Raw genomic sequence first — 12,905 nt, forward strand, 5'->3', positions numbered from 1 at the left:
TTGTTTTAAAGAAGAAAGCTGGTTTTTATTTATAATCAATGGGGAATGAACCCTTGGAGAGGAAGAAGATACCAACAAAGACATGGATAATTGATGGAGGGCAGTTCTGGAGATAAGGGAAGAGACGAAGGCTACAGTGTTTGCTTGGAAAACAATGTGAGAAAGAGAAGAAAGAAACATTGTAGCTACCAGTTCAACTTGAGACATTGCTAAATGTCAGATATTTTACTGTATGTCAGATATTTTCATTTAAATGAGGAGATTAATTCTTCCAAATGTGTTTTGTATTACCAGCATGGAATGAGTCTTGGAAGTATCTGCCTATAAATTAGGCAAAAAACAAAATCCAAAACCCACTCCAGAATATTTAGAAGTATTTTTAAATTCTTCATTGACAAATTTAAGAGAGCTACATATTGGTCATTGCTTAAGAGAGACATTTAATTTGGATCAATTTCCTGCAATGCACTTAGCAGACTTTCAAATCCATTTTGTGGGGACACCTCTGAGACCCCATGCTAGATAATAAGGATGGCTGGAAGCTGATTTCATAATTTCTAAGTGCAACTGAGGTAGAATTAAAGTGCAAATGCAATTTTTGAAGTACTTGACATGAGAGAAGCTATAAAATTGCTCTTTGCTCTGACTTGTTTTAATTTCTATATGAATGTTTTATACAATAGTCTTTTTACTGTTTTTCAAGTCATGAGCAATTATATTTGATGAAAGGGCAATTATCACACATAGAAACTTGGCATTCCAAAACCTATCAAAATCCCACCATTAGATTCCAACTTCCCCTACCATTCCAATCTGCTGAAAAAAATCATGGAAACTTTTGATACGGGAAGTTTAACTTGAATGATTGGAGATGGCAAGTTGGGGGGATTTTTCTAAATACAGGAATATTCTCTTCCTGCGAAGAGATGTTATAATTATACTTTTGCTGATTAAATATTAACATTACTATGTTTTTATAGTTCCAATCCCTGTAGCTTCACTTCCAGAAGTTCCATTTATTCTCCAAGCTAACAAATGACAAAGGCTACACGTTCTGCAGGTGTCGGCTGGAGCAATATGGTGGTACTGATTAAATGCATGGGGTCCCAACTGTTCTCTTTTGGGTCCTGGACACATTGAGTCCCTTTCTGCCTCTGACTTGTTCCCCTCTCATTTAAAATTAAACGTAGAACCATTGGCAGTTTGCAGCCTTGATTTTCATCCCAGGCCTAATGGCTTACAGGTGGCATTTCCCGCCCCCCCATGACAACAACTACGTTTTCCCAAGCCTATCCAAGGGTAACGTTAACTAGAACATTATCGAAAAAGGACAGGGAAAGGGCCATTTAAAAATAAATAAATAAAACCTTTTTCACTTTTCTTTGTTCCATAAAAGCCCTTTTCTCTCTCTCTTTTTTTTTTCTTATGTTTGATATACGGAAGCGATTCCATTTATAACTTGAGCTCTTTTGCTCCAGGCTCCCTGTACTTAAGCTTCAGATGTTTTGATGTTGTTTAACTGTTATAAACTGACCAATATTCTGTGACTTATCTGTGAAACATATTGGGCTGCTTTTATGATCAGCACAACCAGAGCTTACGCCCAGCAAAAAGACAATATGGTGTAGGAGTTATTCTCAATGAGTTTCGTGACATATACTGTGGCCTCTGAATAGGTATTAAAGTTATATTGCCAATATGTTCCTGTTTTTTAAGACACTGCAGAGTGGTGGAAGTGGGTGGGATTCTGTGAAAATATTAATTGTGTTATACATGCTTTCGTTGCTATTGTCACTAGGGAAAATCACCTACTATTTAATAAGAGATCATTGTCTCCCCACCACCTCTGAGGTTTAGAAGTCAGAATTTCTAACATATTGAAATCCTTTAAGGGAAATGGTAAAGGATGGTTGAGAAGATTAGAACTTCAGAGTGATTTCAAATGTTTTAAAACAAAAAATTATTATCGAAGTAGGCTGCCATTAATAGCTTTAGCATATTAATAAAAATAAACCCATGTGATGTCTAATAGGAGGTTCTCCTAAGAGAATTTAATATATATAAGTAAATATCTGATATGTGATTAAAGAAAAAAATCACCAGTCAATGGTGTTTACTGTGTATCAGTAATTACATTGTATTAGCAGAGCACCATTTACAAAACTTGCACTCATGTCAATAGGACTGGCATCCATATATTAACAACTGATTTCTTTCCAAAAGAAGAGAAAGCTAGGAATAAACTTGCATATTATTTTAGGAGAGAAATAGACATGTTGGCCTATATAATGTAAATGCTACTTGCATATAAATTACTTCATAGGTATAATCAAGAAAGATATTTGCAAATAGTAATCATGAAAATAAAAATATTGTGAAAGCACAAATATTCATGGGTTTATTTTCTCATTAATATATGTATATATCTAGATTGATACATATGCAGAGAGAGAGAAGAAAAACTATACATAATGATAGGGCAAAATATGAGGTGGAGGGATTTGTTTTCAGAGAATCATTGCCTCATTTTCCTGTAGACTCCTTTCTCTCATCTAGAGGCACTGTGTGCCCCTGTGTTGAGCCCCCACATCCTCTCTCCAGTGAGGTGGTGTGTGCATTACCTACCACCCTTGGGGAAAAGTCTTCTTTTCTTGACTCTTCCCTGGCATACTTGTTGTAATTCTATTTCCTCAGAACTGTGCAACTGATAGATTAATTTATGCCAGAGTTGAAGATGGGTCATGGATTCCACAGGGAACTCAAATTTGAATATCATCAATAGCTCTCAAAAGATCATGGGTATCATCTTATAAAGTGAGTGGGGTTTTCATGCATCAGAATAGCTTCCTTCTTAAGATATTTTGGTGTAATAGACAGATGTTTGATGTCTTTTCTATTCCATCATGAAAATTATTTTTTATTCTTCCTAAATATTAGGACTGTCCTTCACTGGCATGCACATACCTGTAGGCAAGTATACCTAACGCTTGCTCGTGTAGAGAGGGGGGAAATAAACACCTGTGTGTATTTGGTCAGTAATAATTAATAAGATGGCCGCAATTAGCCATCTTGTTTTAATCTAGAACTTTTTCTATATCCTGGGGAAGACATGACATAAAGTTTGTTTTTGCAAGGGAGTATTTTTTAGACTTGCCTATAATGCTGACCCAAGGTGACTTTGTGTGTGTGTGTGTGTGTGTGTGTGTGTGTGAATCCCCTAAGAATTCTATTCTATAAGAAATTTATACTGTGTAAGTATAGAATCAAATAATCAGTCTGTCACTTGGGGTTTTGATCTAATAAAGGAGAATTGTTGGTGACTCTAATAAGAAAAATCCCCAAACTTGCTGGGAGATAAGGATCTGGACCTTCTTGTGAGGATGCTTGGAAAGGCTAATTTAAATCAGGTTTCAAACAAAGTGTAAGTTTCTTGGAAACACAACAGAACAAAATACATTTTAAAAAGTTCTGGAAAAAAAAAGTTCTGCTTAACTGATAAGAGGGAACCTTAAGGTTCCAATTCTATTATAAAATATAACACGACAATGGATGGTAATGTCTATGAAAACATGCCTCTTGGAAATCTGTTGACTTGGAGAGAGATCTGAAGCTAAGGATGTGGGCTGACAAATGAAAGCTATTGTAGCTTTAATTCACATATGTTTTTCTGCAATCCCAAAAATGTGGTGGGATGGGATGGGAAAGAGTTCTCTCTCTCCTCTTAGTACTTGTTTTGGCTTCTGGTTTGTTTAGATCATTTTATCTGAACAAAGTTTTCTGGCATTAGCAACACAATGGGAGAACTCAAAAGATTCTCCCAAGGCTTTCTGTGCGGAGAAGCATTGCACGGCCCTATCCCAAGTTCTGCAGATTGTGAGCTCAATTCTGGAGCCTTCTGTATGGACCCTACTTGATTTAAGTAGAAGATACATGTGCTGGTGTTACTCACACCGATTATGTTAAACTCCAAGATGCATGGATACATATAATTGAAAAACAAACCTTTATTTTAAGCTCACTCACTGGTCTCCAAGAGATTAAACTATTACTGTAAGCAGCCCATTGTTTCTTGCATGTATCTTAGATTTTATTTCCTGTCAGCTATTGCAAGAACTACTAAGAAGAATTAGTTGCACCACACAGTAAGTAAATGCTTTAATGCCCTGCATTATTGTTTACACTAAGCTTTGCAAGCACTTAAGCCACAACAGATAATTGTCAAAATGATGAAGCAGTAAAATCACACAGCCCACAGTAATAGTGGAAATGTTGTGCTAGGGAACAGCTAGTAAGACTTAGAGCTTACACTTTGTTAGTTGGTTAGGGAGAGCAGTAATTTATGAAAATGTATCACAAGCGCCAAAAAGAAAAAAAAATGCAAGAAGAATTTTATGCCCTAAGTACTGTTCAAGCTGTGCTTGTCTATGCTTTCATGTTTTCTCCTGTTATCTGATTGTATTTGGCTTAAATCAGGTATGATTGTAAATACCGCTTCAAAAGAGCCTATGAGGGGGTTGCCTGGGTGGCTCAGTCGGTTAAGCCCCAGCCTTTGGCTCAGGTCATGATCCCAGGGTCCTTGGATCGAGTCCTGCATTGGGCCCTCTGCTCAGTCCGACCCGGCTTCTCTCTCTTCTTCTGCCTACCTGTGTGCTTGCGCTCGATCTCTCTCTCTCTGACAAATAAATAAATAAAAATCTTTAAAAAATAAAAAACAAAAAACAAAGGCCTGTGAGAGAGACTAGATTATTGAGTATCTTTGAAGAAAACCTATGTCTCTTGTCAGTATCCTGTTAATTTTAAAATGAACACAAGGTAAGTCACAGTTGGCAATTTCAGCTCTGAAATAAGAGTTTCACCCCACAAGTGCACATTTTGATCTACTACTTTCAGTTGAGTTTTACCAGCCTCTTATTCTCTTTGGGGAGGGGACGGGAGCAGGGGAGTGAGATTTGTCTCATCACTTGGTTTTAACCACAGAATATTGGGATCGCTCCATGTTTTCTTTAACAGGAACATCAGTGAAAACTCCGTTCTGTCTGTGGTGATGTATCTGAGTGCAAACAGGACTCTGTTAGCCATTATGTACCTATTAGCCCTGATTACCTTCTGATAGCTCCTCACCAGTTGGTTTCACTCACTTTGACAGATCTAGTACTTTGTTTAACCTTTAAACCAGTAGGGCAATAACACAGCTGACAGAAGGGGAGAAATAATTAAGGAAAACTTAGCCCGGGCATTTAAAAATCTCTAACAAGGCAGATATTTCTGTTCAATTTGAAAACTTGTCAAGGGATACATACACTTCCCCATAATTGCTAGAGCAAAATGTTTTATAATTTTTGCTGGCTTCAAATTAATTTTAGCAATGTAACTTAATCAAATTACTAGGTGTCTTACTTTAAAAATATCTATAATTTACACTCTCAGGAAGCAAGTTTTAATATTTCAGTACTTCATAGACAGGGATATCCAAGAGAAATTCATTTCTAAAAGAATCTGAAGGAAAATATTAAAAATATTGACTAAAAACTTGCCACTAGTTTGAGCTTTAGATTTTCTGAAATGGCTGATTGATGATTTTGGAAAATAACGCATGTGATAAAAAATACCTAGGTCCATATTATTAACTGCTTTTGGCATTTGAAACCTGGTCAACACTAATTAGATGAAAACAAGACATTCTGAACTTTGTTGGTTTATATTTTGAAGTACTTTTTGTGAGCCACTTCAGAGAATAACTTGCCCGGGAAAGAGTCAGTACTCTGTTTTCTTCTCCTCAACATTCTTTAGCATTAACTCTACCTCCCAAGGCCTGACCCCATCACGGTACTTGGTTTACTTTGGAGGCATTTTAGTGACTTCTATGAAAGGACATAACTGAACTCTCTTGGTATTTCTCCCATTAATTCACATGCACAAAGCAGAGAACTAGAAAGAGGGCTTCATTGTTGCATGAAGATATTTAATTAAAGTCGGAACAACTTCTAAATGAGAAAGTGCAAATAGTCTCTCCAGATCATTAATAATTTGGCAGTTTATAAGACATTAAAAGATAATGTGTTCATTATTTTCCTCAAATCTATTGAGAACATTACATAATTCTCACTTAACTGTATTCCTTTTGGTTAGGATCGTATCAACTAATATAGGTATCACACCCTTGTCAGTTATAAGATACATCAAGAAACAGCACGATTGTCTCCTAATTATGTCTGAAAACAAGTCTAATTTAGCATTCTTTCATACATCATTTATCATAAGTCTTAGTGTTCCCTGTTATTCCATTTTTATGTCAATTGATTACTATCATGTTCTCTACTTCATGGTTGCATAAATATTTCTTAAGACACAACTTTGGCATTTCTGGTAGCTAAAGATCTTTGGATCATATTAAAAAAACAATATTCTCAGTCATGAAGATATATGCCATAAAATAGTATCTAATTTTAAACAAGATTTTAATGTAGCAACTGAGCTAGGACATTATTTTAAGCCTTATTATTGATGACCTTATTAATAGTATATATTTTATACTATAAAGTATATAAAAGATGAAATATCTCCTGTTAGGGAGTTTTGGTGAGGGAGGAGATATCTACCATGAATTACAGTAGGAAAAAAAGAAAATGATTATATAAATGTAATCAACTACTACTTTGTATTACTTTTACTGCCCAAACGACCACCATGGCTTAATCTATGAGTCTGCATAGGATAGTTTTGTGGAGAAGAAGACCATATGAAATATTAGAGCAAAGGGGAATGTTTGGTGATGGGGCAAGGTGGGTGAAGACATCCTGGGATACACATATAAAATGCTGGAAGATCAAGAAAGGAGAGTATTTGAGCTCTGCAATGAATAGTACTGGTTTTTCCTGCTTGAATGAGATAAATTTAGAAATGTTATATAGGGCAATTTCCAAATTGACAAGGGGAGTTTTCACCTCTGTGAATAAAAATTTGCTTTTGGTGTACACATTTGAAGCTACTGGGTGTTACTAATATGCATCCTCAAAATAGTACTACGGTAAGACTTACTTATTTGATGATGGAAAACTGAATGTAGGAAATCAGTCTAGGAAGAGATACTAACCATCCAGACTAATGAGGTTAGGATCTAGTTCATATTTATGGCTATTGGCTTCCTGAACATCTAGGTCACGGTAGTGGCTATGGGCTTCCTGAAGAAAGTGACATTTAATTGGGGTCTCAGAGGATGAGTATGTGTTAGGCAAGGGGGCAAGGAAGAAGGAGAGACACATTACCAGTAGAAGAAATGACATATGGAAAAGCTATAAAGTAAAAGGACATGGAGGTTTGGAAGGAGTTTTGATTTTTTGTTTTTGTTTTTAAGATTTTATTTATTTATTTGAGAGGGTGAAAACAAGAGAGCATGACCAGGGAGAGGAGCAGAGGGAGAAGCAGACTCCCTCCCCACTGAGTAAGGAATCAGATGCAGGACTCCATCCCCCAACCCTGGGATCAAGACCTGGGCCAAAGGCAGACCCTTAACTGACTGAGCCACCCAGGTGCCCCTGGAGGAAGTTTTTTAAGAAGCTCATAGGACTGGAATTTAAAGAATGAGGTAGTGAATGAAGACAAAGGAGACCATGAAGGCTTATTATGTCATCTAAAGGAGTCTGGGTCCATCCTATGAGGGCTGGAGAGGCTTTGGAGAGATTTAAGCAGAAGAGCACTATTATGATCAACTTTGCCTTTTAGGAAGATTGTTCTGTCTAGATTGGAGGTGAGCAAAACTGAAAGAAGGAAGCTAAAGTGGCAGTATGGGATTCTTAGCAAAATGGTGACTTGGTGTAGGCTGGCAGCTGTGGGGAAAGTCTAGCTGTATAACTAGGAAAAAGAAATGGTGATCCAGCAATTGATTTGATGTTGGGGAAGAGAAGAGGGAAAAAGAAGGGATCCAGAATAAGACTACAGTAATGGACTTGGTAGGAGACCAATACAAAAGTTTTAAAAAAGAAAAAGAAAACAAAACTGCGTTAGAGAATCTATAGGATTTAAGAAGTAAAAGGTCATATTATTTGTTTTAGTGAGGTAGACTGGTAGAAGGAGAATAATAAAAACCAATTTAGATACATTTAATTAAAGATATTTCAATGGGGATATTTTATAAACAGCAACAAATATGAACTGAGAGTCACATACAGTGAGAAATTGGATAAGCAACATTCTTCAGGGAAATCCAGAGAGCCATGACTGAAACTTACTGTTCAATGCTAATGGGCCACCATAGTGAAAGTGTCCCTTAGGCGAAGACATGGAACATTAGCAAGGAAACCCCCAAAATATGGAAAATAGTCCATCAGAAGTTAAGGAAATGTTAAGGAAAAGAGTGTTAATAACATGGCGGGGTGGGGGCAGGGTTTGGTTCTCTGTTAGTTTTGTTATACCTAGATTCCTCCATTATACGACATGAAGTCATCAAAATACTACAGCAGTAACTTGACTGCTTATCAAATATTCATTTGTTTCCCTCTTTTTACTAATAGAATCCTGATTTTATTGGTGGTGGCAGTATGCTCATTTCAAAAGTTCTCTAAACTTTTCCTAGCCTTCTCTGAGGTTACATCTCTCAGACTTCTCTGAATCCAATTCTGACTATGTGATATGGTTCTGGCCAAGAAGAGATAAGCAGAAGTCACTGGGTGGGGCTTTTTCAAGACTTTTAAAAAGGGAGGTAGATCTAACTTTCATGGGCCTTTTTGTTTTTCTTGCCTGAAATGTTAGTGTGATATTGGAAGAGGGAGTGGAGAGGGAGCAGGAATCATCTTCAAATCTGAGAACAAGAGTCATATCCTAGCGGTGCTCCTAGTGGTGCCTGAGGAGAAAGATAGAAGCCTGGGTCCTGTGGACATTGTGGCTGCTGCATTGGTCCTGGTCTCCCTATCCCTAGACTTTTCAATAAGAGACAAAAATAAAATTTCTAATTTGCTTAGAAGTCAGTCCGGCAGGTTTAATAATATTTTAAAAATATTATTGCTAATAATATTACCAATTAAAATAGTTACGATTTTTGCATAACTATTTTCATGATTTTTTTATGTGAGAGGTACAATGCTAAGCTTTTTATGTATACTGTCTAATCCTTATATGGCTATATAACCCTATAATCCTATAAATTACATATTTTTATCTCTATTTTGTGGATGAGGAAAACAAGATTTAGAGAGTTTAATAACTTTAGTAAAATCACACAGTAAGTACAGTTACTAATCTGGCAAGCCATAATGAAAACCAAGATCAATTTGATCCCACAGAAGATTTTTTTAAATTTCTACATCCCAAGGTCTTCTAAACCTACAATCAGTTTTATGTAGTAAACAGATGTTGAATTCATGGTTTTTATTTTCTGTTTGCTTTTACTCATACCTGTTTATATAAAAAGGGAGTTCTTTTTATTCCTTATTTTTTAAAAAAGATTTATTTATTTGAGAGAGAGAGGGAGAGAAAGTAGGCACACATGAATGTGGGGAGGGGCAGAGGGAAGGAGAGAGAAAATCTCAAGCAGACTCCCCACTGAGTGTGGAGCCGGTCTCTCGGGGCTCAGTCTCACAACCCTGAGATCACGACATGAGTCGAAATCAAGAGTCTGGATGCTTAACTGACTGAGCCACCCAGGTGCCCCAAGGGAATTTTTTTTAAAACAAAACGAAGATATGCATTACTATTAAGTTCACTGAACGGGTATGTGACTGAGGAGATGAATGCCAACCCACATTTTCTGACATAAATTACACTAAAGAGTTTTAATAGAAATCTCTTAAAAACCCCACTGAGCTCCTGCCAGCCTGCGATACTTGAACATAAACTCTGCTAGTGGCTATCATTTTGTCTTCATGGATAAAAATGGGATGCAATTATTACATAGTTCATTCACTGTTTAGAGATGTACATGTGCCAGATGTGGACATGTTTGTTCTTTTTGCAGAGCTATGTGATGTCTCTCATTTCTGACATGCTGGGGATTTCTTAGATATGTGTATAGAATGCTCTAAAATCTGGTGCTCATGATGAAGTTCTTCAATAGCCCTCCTTAGCTGAACCAAATTAGACATTTACATTATAAGAAAGTCAACAAAAGCCATAGAAACAGAGATGAGGAACTCTTGAACTCACCACCATACAAAGAAGTTGAGTTACAGTGGTATGAGGCATTCTTAGTTATTGACTTGATCATCACACCCAAATTCTAGATCTAGGACACAGCAATATTAGCTATGCTTGGTTTGTGTGTTCAAGATGCAATCATTGTCAATTTCAGTGAAACCATAATGGTTGCATATACCCACCTAATTTTCTCAAAAGAAGATTCGCAATAGCTGTTGTCTTCATTTTTCAAGATAGGCTTTTAATTAGGATCAGGTATAAGTCTTTAAGTAGAGACTACACTAATGATACAGGCTTGAAAGTGAACATTTCAGAGGGATTTCTCTCTAAAAATGGATTACTGGGAAGAGATTAAGATACTCCAATATGCCAGTGTTTTAACTGGTGTATTACAGTTAGGAAATTCCAGATGTATCTTTATTTGTGTAGTTCTTCTTCCAATAATCCTTCTGTTCTACAACACACAAATTAAGAACTTCAGGTTGCCTTATAATTACTGAATTCATATCAGGTTTCTCCTTGTCCCAAAGGTAATTCATTTCTTCCTAGAAAAAATAAAACCCGAAGAACTTTCTACTGAATTTTACTTTCCTGTTGTATTAGTTTATTATTTCTGCTATAACAAAGTACCATAAACTTAGTAATTTCAAACAACATATATTTATTCTCTTATAGTTGGATACCAGAAGTCTAAAAATCAAGGTGTTGGTGGGGCCGGTTTCTTTTAGAGGCTCTTGAGGAGAATTTATTCTGTGAGTCTTAGCTATTGGCTTCTTGAAGTCCTTGGCTCATGGTAGCAACTGTCCAATCTCTGATTCCATAGTCACATCACTTTCTCCTCTCTTGACTTTCTTATCTTCCTCTTACGGGAACCCCTGTGATTATATTGAACCCACCAAAATAATCCAGGGTAATTTCCCTATCTCAAGATACTAAATTTAAGTTCCTTTCACCATGTAAGGTGACATAGTTACAGGTTCTAGGGATTAGGATGTAGAAATCTTTGGGGCCTATTATTTAGCATACCACATATATATAAATATATATTTTAATTTTTTAAAGAGTTTATTTATTTATTTGAGAGAGAGAGGGAAAGCGTGAGCAGGGGCAAGGGACAGAGGGAGAGGGAGAAGCAGACTCCCCACAGCAGGGAGTCCAACATGGGACTCGATCCCAGGACTCTGGGATCACGACCTGAGCTGAAGGCAGAGGCTTCACTGACTGAGCCACACAAGCCCCACTAAATATATATATTTTTAAAACATTTAATAGTACCTGAATTTTTGAAGTGATTATAAATTATCATTTTTGTTTAAACCACAGACATTTCACCTTGTGAGGCTGGATCTGTCTTGAATCCCAGAATTCTAGGGAAAAGACCAATGGTATCTGTGAATTGGAACCATGACTAAATTAACACAGAAATTCTGGGTCTTGGAATTGAATCTGATACTCAAAGGAACACTTCTGGTGTCATAACTCTTGGACTCCAACAAATCACATGCTTTCTCATACTAGTGACCAAGATGCTGTGGTCAAGAAATTTTGCTGATTTTTGAAGAGCTGTTCTGGAAACAAATGGCAATTGCAAATAATTGCAAATTATTTTCTAAAGAGACATCAGCTTTCATCTCTTATCTTTGCTTTAACATTTACAATTTTGCACCTGTTACATGTGATTTTGTTTTTCTCTTAGTTATGATGTCATGATTGCATTTTACCTTTATTTATTTTCTGTAATTTATGGAAGGGAATATTACCTATGCTTTCTCCAAACATACCGTTTACTAGATGGCTCTTGAGTGGGTTGTTTTGAAGTCTGTAAAGAGATGCTTTCTGGCTCCAGTTTCCTCCTTTGAAGGGGGGGTGATCAAGAGGTCGACATAGACTTGGCCTGAGGTCAACTGTTGAAGTGATCTTGGCACCTTATGACTGTAGAATCTTTTTTTTTTTAAAGTTGTGACCCGGTGAACTGTCATAGGGAACCTCAGGAATTTATGGCCCGTTAAATAGGAACTTTTGCCCTCTTGGAAGTATTATTTGGAGGAAAGCTTCCAGTCTTTCTCTCCCATGGAGCTGGAGGAAAAGATCACTGAGCTTGTGTACCTCCAGCTCTTGGTTTCTTTCAGATCTTTCTGCCAGTGACACAGCTTCTTTTCTCTCTCTTCAGAGAGTCCAGTAGATTGAACCCATTCCATGGAAGAAGGTCAACAGTTGTTCAGCTGTTCTTTCTGTTACTACCTGGGAAATTGTGACACAGGAACTTAGAAGTAGGGATCTCATTTGTACTTAGTTCCAGACTACATTTTTCAACATATTTTTATCAGCAATAAAATAAAACAAATATGATCTTTTTATGCCTACCTGCCAGATCGCAATTGTTTCCAAAGAGACAGATTTGATGAACTGGTATGAGAAATCCTGACAGCAAGGACTAAAAATTTTTGTAACTAAAAACTCAGGTTGCATGACTTAAAATTTAAAAATACATCATATAAATTGCCCCATTTCAATATAAATGCCTTACTAACACCGCCCTTCAGTTCTCTCTCTCCCTCTTAACTCTCTCTGTCTCTCACACAGAGACACACTACAGAAGCAGAGCAGATAAGCCGGTCAGTTTAATTATTTTGTATATTCAATTTGTTTTGGTTATGATCATACCCTTGGGTTTTTAGAAGTCCTGAAGAAGAGGCACTATGTGTGCCATTTTTGCTCATTCATTCAATATACCTTTTTAACAAATACCAACAGGTACTGTTGATACACAAGTACAC

The sequence above is a fragment of the Lontra canadensis genome, unplaced genomic scaffold (genome assembly GCF_010015895.1).
Source record: "Lontra canadensis isolate GAN:19392208 unplaced genomic scaffold, GSC_riverotter_1.0 scaffold4, whole genome shotgun sequence".
In the NCBI taxonomy this organism is placed as follows: Eukaryota; Metazoa; Chordata; class Mammalia; order Carnivora; family Mustelidae; genus Lontra; species Lontra canadensis.